This window comes from Micrasema longulum, unplaced genomic scaffold, assembly GCF_059751315.1.
Source record: "Micrasema longulum isolate JH-2025_06_02 unplaced genomic scaffold, ASM5975131v1 h1tg000046l, whole genome shotgun sequence".
NCBI lineage: Eukaryota > Metazoa > Arthropoda > Insecta > Trichoptera > Brachycentridae > Micrasema > Micrasema longulum.
The window spans coordinates 91825-110762 of NW_028277253.1; the positions used below are offsets into that span (position 1 = coordinate 91825).

General features: G+C 32.6%; 1 protein-coding gene across 2 annotated transcripts in view; it reads left to right on the forward strand.

The window, feature by feature from the left end:
* Positions 1–18938, forward strand: part of LOC148285218 (uncharacterized) — a 242967-nt gene that overhangs the window by 41778 nt on the left and 182251 nt on the right. The gene's annotated exons all lie outside the window — the stretch shown is intronic.

Sequence of the window (18938 nt, forward strand, 5' to 3'; positions counted from 1 at the left end):
TGCTTCTGTTTTCAAACAATATTTTCGAAATAAACTGTATGAAACTCAGCTTAAATTCCAGAGAGTCATTAAGTAGGTCCTCGTACATCAAGGAATGTGAGTCACTAAGGGCTTTGTGCCAAGCCTTTTACTCAAAACATCCATTACTAACCCAGTTCCTGGGATCATAATATGTGATAAAAGGCTATCTTTAAAACCATAAATGCAGTAGTAAAATCTAATTAATGGGTTAACTGTATTATTTAAAACCAGTGATTAATATTATTACAGTTGTATGGGTTTATGCAAAAATGTGACAAGCCACAATCATCATCATCATTCCTTGTCCGCTCCCTAGTTGGAGACATGGTGTCCACATTGAGGGGAGATCCCTAAGCCCACCATCCACCCGCAACTGTTATAGAGTCTTGGGGGACTCTCTGTCAGCTGCGCGTAGAAGAAAGTTATTATAAATATTCCTAAGGAATACAAACTCTATGCAGATTAAGGAGGGGGGAGGAGGATGTATGGACAGAGGCCAACACGTCGCGTCGTCCCCACCCCTAAGGATCCCCTCAATGCCTCTGTTTTTTTGAAAATATGTACTTACACAAACAATTAACATAAATAAACGTATCTAAATATACAAAAACCATTCCTTAAAACTATAGTAACACAACAAACATAACTTACACAACAAACATAAGTAAAAACACTGATATTTACAATGAGAGAACGGCTTTGACTAAAGAAGGACTCCCTGGGTGGTCAGAGACAGAAGATCCGAATACCACCCCCGTAAGGGGAGGACAAAACAAAAGAACGTGAAATATCTATGGTGTCCACAAAGAACCTCCGTGCACCTCTATCGACTGCCAGCTCCTGTGCGTCCCCTAATTCTGATACAAGCCACCGACGAATAGTCAGCAGCGGACGTTCAGGACGTTCAGGACGTTGAGAATCTGATTAATTTAGGCAAGCGCGCTTAAGGCTCTTAGGAGGCATCCGCAGTACATGTTCCAGCCAACTGTATCGGCTTCGCTCGATGACAGTTGTCACTGGAGTTTGCTGCGTTTGTTCTCTTATTACTTAATTTCTTTCAAAGTCAAACAACTGCACACCCAAGATTCTTCTAAGACACCTATTCTCAAAACGCAGTATTTTGCTGTTTTGAGCCGAAGTGAGGTGCCACGATTCGCATCCGCAGAGAAAAATGTGTTATGCATGCGTTATAACAGAAATTGGTTTTCACTGAGTAAATATCTGATCTCCAGACAGCCTTTATACTGTCGAATGTGGAGTCTGCTATTCCTAGCCGCACTTCCAGTTTTTTTTTTAAAGCCGCCGTTTCCTAATACAAATACTCCCAGGTATTTAAAACTCTCGACTCGTTCGATGACTTGGTCTGTAAAGAGTCTGGGATTGTTACACAGTACATCCGTTTTTTGCAATATTGATTTTTGACCCATGCATGCGAAGTACGTATTTAGCCTATCCACGGTGACTTGAAGACAAATAACTGCTGATCGGCACACTCCAGGTCGCAGAGTTTTTGGGAGGAGGAGATGGATATTCCTCAATCTAGTGGAATTGACTAGTGGAACCAATCTACAACAACATCGTTATTTCTGATTTGGCATTCGCTACTTCCATGAAGGGCTTAAATAAGTTCAATTAGTTTTATAGACATCCCATGTGATTCTAGTATTTTCCAAGGTGTAGGTCTATGCAGACTATCATACGCTTCTTCGTAATCTGCGAAGTTCTCCTGTAGTATACAGCGTATATTGTAGATATGATCCGCACATGACCTACCAGAGAACCCGTCTGGTTCTCTCTACTCGCATAATGGGTCCTTGAACTCTTTGCAGTATTATGTATGCAAGTAATTTTTCCGGTTAACTAAGTAGCGTGCTATCACGATAGTTATCGCAGATCAATGGACCACCCTTTTTATGCAATGCCGTGATCTCCTCGTTTACCCTGTCTCCCAGGCACATATCTTGTTCTCACACTTTAGCCATTAGTTTGTGTAAAGGGCCAACGATGCCCACGATGCTAATTTCAAAAAATTCTTGTTGTATGTCGTCAACTCCTGGTGCCGTTCCATTTTTCTAGTATGACAAGGCCATTTTTATTTCAGCCAATCTCCGTCAGAACCGTCAGGAATGTTGACTGCCCGTGGAATGCGATTAAGTACTGTCTGGAAATGACCACGCCATATTTTGTTTACGCGGTCTGTGTCTAATTCGATCACTTTTTCAGAGTTTTTATAACTCCTGGGGTGATCGAGCGTTTACTAAGCCACAAAATTTAAAAAAAAAATAGTGTCAGAATTCATAATCTAAAAGCGATATTCTTCCTTTGAAAAAAATATTTTGATGAGTTTAAACAAACAAACAAACAAACCATCAGTTTCCAGAGGCAGAGGGGATAGAACGCCACATCACTCTATCTTTGCATACAGATCTCGTTTCTTCTACATTCATTCATCTTCTCACGCACGTGCGCTGATTATTCCGATTTTTGACATGTCCATCTTTAAGTATTTGTTGGATTTAGTCATGCCATCTCATTCTCGGTCTTCCTCTATTTTTGCATCCATCAAAATTCGCATTGTAAACATTTTTTGCCGTTCTTTCGCTGTCCATTCGCTCTACATGTCCAAACCAACGCAGAGATCCTTTCTTGATTTTGTCGATTGTATTTTATGACTCAGCCTTACGTAATATATGGATCTCAACATTTGTGCATCTATCGTACATAGTTTTACCACACATTCGCCTGAGAGATCGCATTTCGACAGCATTCAGCCTATTTTCATCCCTATGTTTCCAAGTCCATATTTCGCTCCCATACATCAGGGCCATTGTGAATCGCTAATTTTGCCTCTTGCGACAAACATTATTTTTCCAAGATTTATTTATTTATTACACACTTAACACTGAATATACATTTACAATATATAAACAGTCATTCCATCCCTAATATACATGATTCCCAGATATTTAAATTCGATAAGTTTAAACTTACATATTCTCTGTACTGCCTTGACGTCTTGAGAAACAAACATGCAACTGGACGACTAAAAACATAGTTGCACTGCCAAGTAGTTTAACGTATTCTTGGGAATTAAGATCAATATGTGGCCGACATGATAACAATATTGCTAAAAAGTGTTAACCCCACGAAAGACGCTTTCTTTGCTAGAATTGTCGACAAGTTTTGTTTATTAAAAACGGCAACTAACTTTTAGTTATTTGGGAATTTATATTGGAAGTAAATTCGTAGGTATTTTTAACGTCCGGCTTAGAATACGAAGCTTTTATTTATTTTTTACTCAAAATTTTCCATTACGTCCATACGTCCTTTTTAAAAATTGATAGATTTTAATTTTACAATTTAAAAATATACATTTATTATACAATTTTATTTTATAATAACAATTATAAATTGTTATTACCTTATACTTAAATGATTTCAATTTAAATTCTTTTATTTACATAATTATATAAAATCATGATTTACAACCCGTGCTTGCACTTGTATATAACATTGAAATTTCTTTAGTCTCCCACCAGTCTGACGATGTCGGTCACGACAAAACCCGGTCACTGGTAAAAAAATTATAAAACAATTATAAATAAAAGTGGAATAAAACTTAAAGTATTTTTATTATTATAATTAAAATGCAGTTCCACCAAGAAATGTCAGTAGAAAAACTCAATATATTAAGCTTAGTTTTTCATAAATTTCTGTGATGTTTTCTTGGTAAAAGTTATTAAAGCTGTCATAATCCTGCTATCGACCTTATGCAAAATGCACGTGTGAATAGAAAAAACGGAAAGTAAAATGACTAGTTAGGTCTTTTTTAATATGTTTTAAAAGTTTTATTTATTCTTTCTTTCACAATTTTTGTAATATTTTTCTAAATAAATTTAATGTTTCCTCGCTGGGGTATCCCATGCCAAGGGAACCATTTTACGTCATTTTGAGACATGCCTCGAATACATAATGAAATCATATAAAACTTGCAAACAAAAGCACACTTATATGTTCATGTTTATTCTTTGTATTTATTTTTTCACCACAATAGGCTAAGGGTCCCAATTCCAGTGGTAAATAACAGTACAGTTTACCTAGGATTGAGAAAAATCACATTTATTTATTGTTTTCTCACTGGAAATCGAACCCGGAGCCTTTTGTGCGTGGGTCAAGTATGTCATCATTACACCGATAGAAATTCAGTATATTTTGTAAATCTGATACTGAAGCGATTTAACAATATTATACATTTTTATATTATCGAAACACTCGTAGAATTATTGTAAATAGTAATTATCTAGATATTTAGTAATTCAGTAATTATTTTCACAATTTGTCAATAAATGCTTACCGTAAAATATAATCCTTTTTTAACAGCTTAAAAAATCAAATAAATGACATTTGTGTATATTGAAGTCATTGTTTTTTGTAAATATTAAGGTAACTAGTATTTTCTTCACCTAGTTGCTTTCTTAAATTGCCATATTTATAATAAAAAGACTATCCTAAAATTAATACAAAGTAAACTACAAAAATGCTGCATCCTATTTTTATCATAACCTAATGTAGTTCATTCAATGAAAGGTTAGAAGCATTCGCTGTAAAAAGATTAGTTAAAAAAAGCCAATTAAAAAAAAATATTTACGAAACAAATTGATGGCTTTGTGCACTGTAATATACATATCGTGTTTAAAAACAACTGAAACATTTTTATCTCTTAACTGCTTAATTACATAATAAAATAAATCCGTTTCCCTCGAGAATGTACGGTTTATGCCGTTCGATACGTCTTCGGACAAATCATTAACACAACTATGTGGCACACTAACCCGAAAATTGTGATGGTAAATTTGTTCCCCCGTTTCTTATTAACCTCTGGACTAATAAATATAATCGCGTGTTCTCGTATGTAAGTATATGAACAATATTTTGGTTGCGGTTTTGATATCATACTTTACTTGTGTGTGTTGTATAACTATCATATTTGGAACAGAGGTAGCCAACTTGTTGGACTCTGAAATGCTTAAAAATATAATACAACACACTTTACTTATTTATATCGTTTATTGGTATAATTTATTTTCTTTTTTTATGGTGCCAATCCACGGCGAATCACCGTGGTAATTTTAATTTTATCCGCAGCCGATCTGAGTAATGATTTGAAGCTACAGTAGACCCACTCTTTTAATCCTGGAGAAACGTCGTTCTCCGACATCGTGTTTTTTAAAAACTTATTCTTCTAATATGTAATATGACTATTTTATACTTTTCCCCGCATAATTCATCCAAAGCTTTCTTTTTTAAGTTGTATTTATTTTTTCTCTTTCTTTTTTCATGCCTTTTAATATATCTATAAATAAATTCAAAGTTAATCTAAAGGAATTTTTTGAACAAGTGTAAAACCTGCAATAAATTTTAATCAGTATGAATGTATTATTATTTTCTGTTTTTCTTTATATCTTATGTTTTTATTTTTTTCTCATTTACTCGTATATTCAAAATTATGTAAACTCCAATAAATAAATAACAAGCAAGTCAAGCACAAGAGTTAGTCTCTTTTAGTGGAGAGTTACAGCTATAACATATACTAGATTCATAAAAGTAGATTAGTATATTTGTATATTTTTAAAATTTATTAATAAAAAATATAAAAAAATACTCCTTCGTAAGGAACTCTGTCTACCCATGATATTTGAAGTATTTTTCTATTGCACCAAATTTTGAATGCTTCAATTCTCTTTACGGTAGCTTGGGTGACAGCAGAGTCTTATCAATTGTCGTCTCTATCAACTTATATCAATATTTTGTAAAAATGTCATAGGTAATCTTCAATATTAAGGTTAAAAGGCAAAAAATATAATGATTATTCATTTTAAGCAGAAGTAAGTTTTTGAGAAAAAGCTTATCTCAAACCAGAATGTAATAGGCTTAATTTGATTTTTTTCTAGTAAAAAATGTTTTTTTACGAGTCATTTTAATTGTTGTTTTTAGGAATATTTTTTAATTTAATTTATTTAAAATTCTGTTAGTTTTTTGTATATTGTTTTAAGAAACTATTTTTTGGTTTGTTAAATGTTGTGAATTTGGTTCTGCACCATTACCCTTTTAACTGTATTAGTTATTACTGCTAAAGGATTTCATTGTGATCCACTAATTTTTCCTCCTGCGACAAACATGGGCTCTCTATTTTCAATACATGTATTTAAGTTGTAATGTAATTCAGATATGAAAATATTACAATAAATGTTGAATGGTTGACTACTCCCAGCTACGTTACTTTAATTTGATCATGGATCAAATTAAATAAAGACACGGTTCTTTAGAGTGTAGGTCGGTATTAAAAAAAAAACTATTTCATCATTTGCGCATTAAGCCAAGCGCCTAAAACTTAATCCACGTCACACAAAAAACAGTATTATCTACCATAACAAGAATTTCATACGTTTGTCATTATCTGCAATAGAAATGATTTCGTTAGCAATCTCTTTTGTACAACTAGCGAGTAACAATATTAAAACTAACATATCGTCAGTGGAAATTTGTAACGCTGAATGTTTGAGAGGAGAAAAAGAAGAAACGTTTGAAAAAAGTCATACTTTCACTTTTGTTAATATCAAAATACATTTTTCTATCATGATCATTTCCTTTTCCGCACCCTGTAGTACAAGGGCATTGATTTTTGTAAACCAAACGTAGAGTAATTCAATCATATGTTGCATGAACAATAAAAAATTGCAGCTTAAACAACCTTTGAAATCACTAGTTTACGTCCACCCTGCCAGGAATCGAATCCAGGACATCAATAATGGTAGGCACACCCGCCAACCACTACACACCGAGATGGACTTACCTTCGTATAATTATCTTCTTCTTTGGACTTTTAAATTAATTTAGTTTAAAAATAATTTTAAAAAGTTTCATATCATAAAAAAAAACAATGTAAATCATCAAATTCTTTAAGATATTATCCAGTACTGTCTATGATGATATCATCTTTCTCAACTTATATATACGAGTAGGTGATATAATAACTTATATTTAAATATAAGTTACAGTTAAAAATACTTAGTACAATTCCACTTATTGATTTGACCAATTAGTGCTTTTAGCTTTTTTCATTTTCTAATGTGCATCTTCAGATTTGTAAATATTATACAGTGTAAGGATAATTCATATATAACCGAATATTATCTTAAGTGTTGGTACATTTAAAAAATAAGTCGAAAGAGATACAATACATAGTATTTTGATGAAACAGGGTGGGACAAATTTATTGAAAACACATATTGGCGGTGAACTGTAAGGGAGGATTCTGTACTTAAAATAAAAATTTTATCGCTTTTATTTTTTATCCGATTTATTTCTAAAATTTCCAATCTATCTAACTTTGGACCTTTATGTTCTACATGAAAAAAAATGTCTTTTGATTCGTCAAAAATATGTTTTAAATCATTTAATTGTGATGCGTAGTTTGATATGTTGTTATTTTATCTATGTGAAGCTATTTTTTTTTCAGTCAGAGTTTAATTGCTCTCCCGTTTTGTCCTATATATAAACAAGGACACTTACATGTTAATTCATATATTGTACTTTTTTCAAATTTGTTGACATGATCTTCCTGATAGTAAATATTTGGCCCCAAGATTTTTTTACTATAAAACGAAACTGAAAGATTATTTTTTTTGTAATACCTGTTATATTTTATTGCTAGTATTTCCAATATAATTTAATTCCATCAACATTTTATTCTTAATATTATCAAGTCTTGCAGATGATTGAGAAAAAGTATTTTTCTTTTGTTTATTACCTATTAAATTATTAACCAGGAATTCCTTATAGTCATTGTTACGAGATAGTGTTTTAATAAGATAAAGTCTTTTTTTTTAATTTTTGGCCAACATTAAAACATTTTATAACCTATGAATTAACGAATGAAACGTTGACATTTTGTGTGAAATATGATGACGCGAAGAATTACGGATTATGTTTTCGCTGAATGTGGGCTTTCTAAATATACTGAAATCTAATTTATTGTTAATTATTTATATTGTTAGATTTGAAAGGTTATTTAGTTTCCTCCTAATTCTAATGTTAATTTTAAAAAAATATCTAAAGAGTGTATTTGACTAAAAAAGAGATCTAAAACTCATTTTAATCCATGAAATATTACAAAAATATCATCGACATATCTATAATAAAAGAAAACGTGATAAGCTAAGTTTACATATTTATTTTGCTAACACGTCCATGTAAAAATCTATTATGATTTTTCCATTTATTTGTTGGTAAATTTAATTTATAATTTAAAATAGTTCTGATGTATACATATTTCTTCTAATAAGTGTTGGAATTCATTTTTAAAAATTAGGCCTTTATTTTTCTTAGTCATAAACAAGTCGAAAGAGTTTTTGAAATTGAAAATTGGAATGAATATCAGTGAAAAGATCTTAGAGTATATAAGATGTATATACTCTAAGGAAAAGATTGATACCATCGAATGAAACAAGTAAAGAGTTTGAGGGGAAAGTTAATTTTTAAATTTTATCTGTTAATTCTAAAGAATTTTTTTACCGTACCTACGTGTAGGCTTACATTTAAAAATAGTTTGAATTATGCAATAAGTTATTAAATCATGAATCGTTCATAAATAACTTAACTCAAATTATATGTAGGTATTTTAAGATATCTTAATATTGAATAGATATTTGATGACTCAATTATTATTCAATTCAAGAAACCCACATTAAAACCTTGACCGCAAAATGACAAACAAGCCGAATTATCACTTAAATTATCTATTTAATTAGGTAATATCTAAATAACCCACATGACACATGACTCATTAAAAAAGTTGGCATGTAAGTTCTTACTTCCATTTTTCATTGGATCGATAAATGCTATCGCTCTCTGATGGTCACCTTCGAGGTAAAGCGTATTTTTCTTATTTAAAAAAAAAAAAGGAATCAAAATCTGGCTGAAGCGTAAATACTGTAGTGTAGTGTACAGTCATTTGTAGAATAGATTACTAAAGTTATGAATACTCTTAAATCAATATTGGTATGTCCATTATGGAAAACAATGTTTTTCATTGTGTTAAATTCTATCTTCTTCTTCCTTTTCCGCTCCTGCCGGAGGTTGGCGATCATCATTCCGAACTCGTCACGATCCCGGGCCTTCCTAATCAGCGCTGATGCGTCCGGCACACTGAACCACTGTCTAAGATTTTTGAGCCATGATGCTCTTTTTCGTCCCATACTCCGCCTGCCCTCTATCTTTCCTTCCACAATAAGTTAGAGAAGGCCATTCTTCTCATTGCGAAAGTGTAACCAAAGTATGAGGCTTTTCTCCTTTTGACGGTGATCAGTAATTTTCTCTCTTATACATGACGCTTTAAACCGCGTCATTAAGGACACAATCAGTCAATGAGATTCGCGGCATTCTTCTGCACAACCAAAGTTCGAAGGCTTCACTTTTGTTATTTGTTGAGACTTTGAGAGTCCAACACTCCACTCCATACAGCAACACCGGTAATACATAAGCTTTTTGATTGCTCCAAGATTCAGATCTCAAACTCAATTCCGGTATTTATTTCCGAATCCGGATTCCACTCGATATTCAACCAGCACCCTAAATATTTAAAACGGGTAACTTCTATCTCATTTCCTTTTTAGTGAGACGGATATTAATGCCTCTCCGTTTGCTGGCCACCGTAGTCTTAGTCTTCAGAGCGTTTATTTTGAGTCCAAATTCATTCCCTGCATAATTTACCTTGCCGAAAAATTCTTATAGACGATCAGCAGTATCAGCTATAATTACAGTATGATCACCGTATCCTACATTGATTATTAGTTAGTCATTTATTTGAATTGCTATGACAACATCCTGCGAGGCCTCTCTAAAAAGGAATTCGGGGTATAAGTTAAAAAGCATTAACGAAAGTATGCAATCCTGCCTTACACCTTCAGGATATATATGTCATCAGTGTTTATGTAATTTATACGGATTGATTCCAATAGAAGTTGTAGATAATCCTTATGTCTTTCTCATCCAAATCAATTCTGTTAAGAAGGTCTAAAAACTTGTCGTGTCTTGAACTATCGAATGCCTTCTCGTAGTCGATAAAACACATATAGATATTTCTTTGTTGGTAAAGACTTTTTTGGGTCAGCATTTGTATGGTAAAAAGGGCCTCCCTTGAGCCAAAACCACTGCGCAAACCAAATCGCGTCTCACTAATGTGCATATCAATCTTTCTCCGAAGCCTGTTGTGCAAGACTCGTAAAAATATCTTAAGAGCGTGGGTCATTAAACTAATTAATCTGTAATCGTTACGTGTCTTGGCATTTATTTATTTGGCAGTATGATGAATTCTATGTCAAAGTTATTTTTATTTAATGGTATCTATTAGACGTTGTACTTTTGTAATAAAAAACAGAATGCCTGTGTGATAACGTATGCTATGAATGGCCGTGTGGCCTTTTGCACCACAGTAAAAATCCTCCGGACACTATAAAATAACAGGGTGGATGGATATTGAGTTTGTTAAACAATTATTATTTTACTGTAAATCTATTTTATTTAGTAATCCTTTTGCAGAATTTTCACCAGCCAACTGAAAAAATTTAAAATAAAAACAAAATAATAAATTAATAAAATAAGCACAAGACCTTGTCACTTTTTAAAAGACGAACAGCATTGTCATAACAAAATACCACACGTATATAATGTTATAAAAACTCTTATAAATGTAACTTAATTATGGATATGTAATATGTTAAATAAAACAAATGCGCTATAAGTTTTTTGGGTTATTACGCCGTGTGAAACCTAGAAAAACTTAGTGTGCATCTGAACGACCGTGAAAATTTAAGAAGTTTTTTTTAAAAGTCAATCTATCCCAATTTTTCTTTGCAGTGTGTTCTGATTCATTTTTTGAGTTAATTAAAGTTAAATCAAATAGATTGTGAATTCGTTTCAATTTCTAAAGAAAATTGTATTTTCTGGTGAAATAAGTTTACTAATTGACCCCATTGCAGGCGAAGGGAACTAATTGATATTTTAAAAGTGAAGTAATTTGATTGTTTATATAACGTTTCATAAAAAAATCGTCAAAATACAGCACGGCTTAAGAACCAAAGGGAAGGTCGTCGCTCTGGATTCAATATTTCGGATCGCTAATACTTTAAATAAAATAATCACAAGTACCTACATATTTAAATCCGGTTCACATCCGTCCCTACTTTCATCGTATCTTCCGACCTCATATTTACTCGCTTGTTCATGAAATACTTTACTCGATGTATTATTTTCTTATTCTCTAACATTTTAAACATTATTTTAATGCATAACTTGCTGAAATTACAGTTGAATAAAATGATCTATTTTAAATATTTTAAAAATTAGTTTATTCATAAAAAAATATAAATATGTAATATTACAACTAAACACATTTTTTAAATAGAAATTTAATAAACAAATAAAAAACAATTCTTTTGTACATAATGGGGACAGACGCTTACAATAAAGTACTTCCTCTACATATCCAAAGCCGTTTTAAAGGCCGTAAGAATTACCATCGTTTTCACTCATGCAACAAGCTAAGTTTGAATAAAATATGTTTTTTGTAATTTCATAATTGAAAACATATATTTGCACGTGAAATTGTAAAGATAAAAAACGCTCAAATTGTATGTTTTCTAGTATGCATCCTTGTTGAATTTACCTTATAGAATAAAACAAATTAAAAAAATACAACACAAGAGTTACTCTTTTAAGATTTACTTTTTTTCTTTACATGTATCGCGAATTCAATTGAATTTAAGTTTACCGCTTTCACTGCCCCTTTCACTTTGCGTTCGGTAAATTATAGGAAGGACCTTTATCGAATATTGTCATTCATCCTCATGACCATATTGCAAACACGAATGGTAACAAAAACTGTATTTACTTGCATAATTTATAGTCTGAAAGCCCCCACCCACTCACCCGGATCTGTTTATAAGATCTTGTGGCGTTTTTCAGATCCGCACATCGCAAAAAAAAATCGTTTTTCTAGCTGTAATGAACGGTATTTTTTTTTTCGAAAATTTTTTTCAATTTTTTTTTCAAAAGATTTGAGTTTTTTTTTAGAATTTATATTTATTTCTTTCAATGTCCCTATCGCCGTCAGAGAAACCTAAGTATACACAGTCAATTTGTCTGTCACCTTAAATCTAATTTTCGTAATTATGACGGCGACAGGGTATGTTAGTTCATTAGCTTGTTAGTAAACCGAAATAAACAAGTCCGATCGGGAGAATCAGAACCGCTACCACCCCTTCATCAGCCAAATGATTCAAACCTATTAAGCCCAAAAGAAACCCATAGTTCATTATTTCGCTATATTTCTAGCACCATCCTATTCAGGCGAAAACCTAGCATCAACTTGTTCAAAACCTCGCATCACCGTAGTCAAGACCTATTAACCAACCTATCAATGAACCTTATTAACCTCACGCAATATGAAAACACAATCCTACATACAAGAACAGCATCCTCAATAACACACCTCGGCGGCGAAAAAGCAGCCTAGCCCGACCCCCGACCGATACAAGCCTCCCAGCCCTACTTGTTAGTGTACGAGTATATAAACCCTCTTCCTTTTTACGAAAATAGACAATACATGACTCGAGTTCGGTTTTGTAACGCCGCCACGAAGATCATCCTATTAAAATCTTGTTAGAGCCAAAAAAAATGTGCATTTAGATTCCTCGAAGGGCGTCCCACTTTTCCATCCATGCGCTAGCAAATTTTGCAAGCATACTAACATTGTTTGGAGTACAGAAGAAATCGGAATTCCATGTCGGTCTCATTATCTCCGCCAAGCCATCGAGCATAGTTTTTCATTCCTCGTCAAGAATAGGACATCTCCAAATAATATGTTCAGATTTCTGCATGCCCAACCCGCATGCAAATTTTCAGCAAGGGGAATTTAAAGAGTTTGCTCCTGGATTCGCCATGACAAGCTGGATTACGTGGTGACTCATTAGTGACTCGCAGTGGCTTAAATTCCATTCTGCTGTGAATGCTCGGGAACAAGAAGGAGTTCATCTCCATGTAAGCGCCTTTGATTTGCCTTTCATCGATCGTCTTCATCCTGATTTCAGCAATCAGGGGAGTCAGTTGGTCATTTTCACGCTGCTGGAAAATTAAGCCAGAATAATCTGCTTCCTCGCCTTTTTTTAGTCTTTTCACCGCAACAGACTCTATCACATTTAAATCGGCTGGGAGTTCACCAGCAAGGTCTGGAAGAGCTGCCGTCGATGCAGTCCTTTATGCTCATATGATAGTATGCAGAGGTGGTCTCTGCCTCAGTCTCTCAGTTGGGTGACGTAGATACCCCTGTAGATCCGTCTGACTGCGCCGCTACCCAATCCCCAGATGGCCCTTTTAACTCTTCTCGCCTTCATAAAAAGTCTGTAGTCTAGCTACTTAGTGCCTAATTTCAATGAATTTTTCAGTTGTATTTTGTTAACTACTATTACCATCACGACAAGATGGACCGCCACACGCGTCTATTCTGTCATACTTTCTTCTGCATGCAGACATCTTGTCATACATGCCCTTCAGTTGTGTCGGCTTTTTACATGACTAAACGTGAGATTTTATTTTATCTGACCATGCCACGTCTTCCTTGGCCGTCCTCGGCTTACGTTACCATTCATTCTCTCCATATATATCTGTTTTACCATGCTTTCATCATCCATTCATTCTGCATGACAATTACATCTTAACCTTATCGATTATATATACATGTATCAGGTTTGCATTCTCACCTGATTTCACGATTCGTCTCCCTTTCATACATTGATTTCCCACCTATTCGTTGAAGGGATTGTATTCCGACCGCGTTTACTCCGCTTACATCCTTCTTCCAGTACGCGTTTCACTTCCATGCATACGTTTTGGGACTAAAACTCCGCTGTGCACTGCCAGTCTAGCTTCATTGTGGTAGTTACGATAATCCAAATAAATGCTCCACTCGCTTTGTCCGGTAGATTTAAAAAACTTTCTACTTCTCGGTTCATTATTTCCGCGTGACGATGAGATCAGTAGCCAGTGGCCTAGTGGCTTTGTGAGATCAGTTGGCACATGTGTCCAAGGTTCGACACAAAGGGATCACCATTTCCCCGACTCGCTTTTACTCTTGATTACCAAGTTACATTTTTCTCTGCATTGTCTGCCCACAGATCTGTGTGGGGTCTTACAAAGGGACACTTTTGGGCCTGCGGACGTTGGCGTTGCTCTAGTCCGAAACAAAAAAAACATCTGATAATTTAAAATTATATTGAGTTTTATGCCTTTACATTTTGAAATAAAACATTCTTTTTTCTTATTCTTATTTCAATCTTATTCTTTTTTTATGTAATGTAGGGAAAATTAAAAAATAAACAAATTAAAAAAAATATATATACACAAAATACTCGTAATTCAGCGGATGAATAAAATAAAAATTCAATTAAATTTAACCAACAATATAATGCATAGGAAACTAGGAATAAAAAATAACATAAAATTAGCAATGAGGAGGAAAACAGTCTCAAAACTCATTGTATAGGGGATTGAAGCTGTACAATGAGTTAACTGACGAATTAAAATAAATAGAAAGCTTTGAAATATTAAAAATAATTTTGACAAAATTTTCTCCCTAGAAATTTTGATAAAAAATTACAATTTTATTTAATGTTTGTATTAATTCTTAAAATGTTAAGAACTTACTTGATAAAGTATAAATAAAAAAATACTTGAATACGTCTAAAAATATATGATAGGTGCATAAATGCAAGGCTGAGGTGAACATTATCGACAAAATCAAGGAATGTTGATGGATGCAGAAAACGATGAAGACCGAGAAAGACGTAACTTGACCTAATTTCAACAAATACTTGATGAGGGACATGTCAGAAGTCGTAAAAATCGTTGTGAGTGCATGACATGTATGAATGTAGAGGAAGCGAGATCTGTATCCAAAGACATGGTGTTGTGTTTTACCGTCATATATGTTGTACTTAAGTATATATGCATCTATGCATGTAAATGATTTCTGTCTCTGTCTGTATATAATACTTTTTTTTAATATTTTTATTAAATTAAAAAAACATGTTATACATAATTTTATATAATATTCCCAAGAAGTTAAAAAAAAAAACTCATTTAGGGACATGCAGATAAAAATATTTATTTAAAGATGTTTTTATATTTTAAACTATAACATTATTTACAAAAGCAGAATATAAATTATGATACACTACAAATTGAAAGGGTATAAAAAAAATATTTAAAAATAACAAAATAAACATAATACTAGGTATGGAAATAAATTCAAAATGATATATACATTATACAATCTGGGAAAGAAAAATTAAAAAATTAAAAAAATTACTTGTGCTTGTATATTGAGTGCATATGTTAAAAATTACAAGAATAAAAAAGTTTTTTTTAAATTAACAAATACAGGTTTTTAACCCAATACAGGTTAAAAAAATATCAAAAACGTATTAAAATTACGTATACATAATACAAGCTAAAAAAGTATTTAAAAAACACAAATAACATTTTAACAGTATTAAAAATTACATATACAAGAAAAAACGGTAAAATATTATAAGTTATATTCTCTGGATAAACTAACTAAATTAAAATAGGGAAATCGAGTAAAAATAATTTCGCTTCGTTAATTAGTGGTTGACTCGTTCTATTACCTTTCTTAGAGTCCTGGCTTTGATTTCTGGCAGGGTGGAGATAAAATTAATAAAAGATATACTGTTCATGGACTAGTACCTGAAGCGTAAGACTGATCACCGAACTTTCATGAAACAAATGATCGAGATACGCTGCAATGGTAGTAAAGTAAAGTAAATGGTAACGCCAACGCCAAAAAAAACGCCAAGTAAAATGGATTGTCTCATTCGCCCATACCAATGCTGAATCAACTGCTCCACAACTGTATGGCTTATGTTAGGTTTTTGTTGTTTTCATTGTGTGTTTTGTAATATAAATAATAAAGATGTACATAAATACCTTGTTTTTAAAACTGTCTGAATATTTGTTAATTATGTTTGTTTTTGAAGTGAGTCTTCTTTGTTTATTCTCAAATGTAATTAAAAAAAACTAAATTGTTAAGTGTCCTCGGCACGGGAAACCCCAGTGAGGTCACATTATTTTTATTATTAATTATAGTTTGTAAGCGAAAAATATGAATAAAAAAAAATATAAAAAAAATACTATATAATATTTAATTACATTAATAAAATAAATTACTTATTATATTAGCTATACCCAGTACTGTGGTTGTTTCTGATGTTGTTTTTTAAAACTTTGTGAGCAGACATCTTTCAATTTTACTGGCCTTTACATGCGAAGGTAAACGATCAATCTATTGAACTTGAATAAAAAACGATACCGGTGAAAATGCCACCAACCCACACATCGTTGTGAATGCGCTTAATGTCACCAGTCCATGCAAAACTATCGCAACTTCCAACCACGGAGCTTTACTTTGTCGCACTATGAAAGGAAAAGCGAAAACGGGTTATTTAATAAAAATCGTAATTATTATTATGTACTTTGAATAAGGAGTGTAGAGTGTCAATTCGTGTTAGCTAGTTACGTTGGTAGATGTAAATGTGAAATGAAATAATGCAGAAACTTTATCTGCATTAGTTAGCGTGCAACAATATAGGAAGGAAACTCGTTTAAGGTGCTCCTGGCGTAATACCTACATATTTATACACTTTGAAATTATAAATAAAGGTTTTTTTTAAAGTTGATATGTATTTCTTAAATATAACAAACGTTTTACTCAGTTTACCCTGAAGATGGCTCTTGCAATAGTAGCCGAAACGTCGCAACAAATCCAACACACACGGTATCACGCAAAAAAGAAACATATTGATAACAGAGACTGTGAAAACCTTCACACCTATATAACAAACGTGTTCATAAAAAAATGTGGTGTCCCGTATTTTTACCGAAAATTGGCCTAAATCCTGTAATTTTAGATCACAACATGTCCTGTAAAATGAGCACACAGAGTTGGTCATAGGTAATGAGGAAGTTCACTGTCTTTTTTTATTTTTTATTATTTCACCTTTGGGTTTTATAAATAATTTTATGCTGGCGGATGGTAAATTAATTCTCCAAACTGACAAAATGAGCTAGTTGATTCAGCCAACAATTTATTGAAAATGAGCTTAGACCATAGAAAATCAACATGTAATAACACTGACTAATCTGGTGTTGAGTCCTCTTCCCTGTCGGCGAACAGCTCACACTGTCAGGGAAATTGGTGATCAGGAACACTGCAGGTACACAATTTCGTCTGGAGGCGGCAGATGACGATGAACGGCGATGGATTTATGATAAATTTGCGGCGTTGTGCGCGTTACGGTGAAGTTATAACAACTTACACGGCGAACAGCGGACAATACTTTTATCAATTTAAAAAGTGTGCGAACATGAAAAGTCGAAAAAGCGAAGAGAGGAGCGCGCGGGCCAAACAGTGTAGCCAAACCAAAAATATCCCGTCAGGCGTAGCAATCTCACAAAACCAAAATTAGCCAGTATCTACTTATATATGATGCTTCTGGCTAAAATACATCGTAACAAATTATCGGCTCAATCAAGACTAGTAAACTAAACCAAGATTTTTTATTTTTTTTAAATATCGTATTATAAGCGCTATGATTTATAAAGTTTTGTATTTCTGAAATAACTCCGCGTGTAACGTCAAACGGTCTTCCGTCAGTTCTTTCGATTGGTTTGTTTACTGCAAGTAAACCAGATATGCTTCACAGCTCTCATATCATTGGTTGATTTATATGAACCAGTAACGTGTGTAAAAGTAGTACGTTTTTATTAAAATATTTTGATTATTTTTTTCGTACATTGTCGAGAAACTTTGCCGTACAATTGAATGCGCGCAAGAAAATAATACTACTCTCGACTCAATGCACAGTAACATAAAGCCAGCTTTCATTGGAGACATCCATCGGTACAGTACTCGATCAAAAAACAATATATATATTGGATCTGTGAAGTCTACGAAGTTTGGTACTAGATCTTTACAATACATAGGTTTCAAGGAATTTAATAAATTGCCACAAAAATTTAAAGTACCTATTTCAAAATATAGAAACAGGACGTGCGAATTGAAGAATTATTTTTTCCAGAAGTACTTTGAATAAATAATGTTAGTTTATAGAGAATGCGCATCTTGAACATATACCTTTTAATATTTCACCGTTTTTGCTTGTATATGTAATTTTTAATACTATTTAAATGTTATTTGTGTTTTTTTCTTTTTATATACTTTTTTTGGCTCGTATACATAATTTCAATTTTTTCAACGTTTTTGATAAAAAAAATTAACCTGTATTGGGTGTGCGCATATTTTGTTAATTAAAAAAAATGTTTTTTTTTACTAGTTCAGTATGTATATATACATCCATGTAATTTTTAAACTTTTTTCAATTTTCTTTCCCAGATTGCATAATGTAAACATTATTTTGAATTTATTTCCATGCCTAGTATTCTGTTTATTCTGTTATTTTCAAGTATTTTTCATACCCTTTTTAATTTGTAGTATATCATAATTTTAATTTTTCTGCTTTTGTTAAATAATATTATAGTTTAAAATTTAAAAACGTCTCTAAAAAAATTATTATCTGTATGTCCCTAAATGAGTTTTTTTTTTAAAAAACTCCTTGGGAATATTGTATATAATTATGTATAATATGTTTTCAATATAATAAAAAAAAAATTAAAAAATATTTTTTGCAATTCATTTCCCGTAGGACTGAAGTTCCCCATTCTGTTACACTGGGTTGGTTGCAATGACTTGAATTCTTTTTTTATTATGTGTTATACTGCGTTAA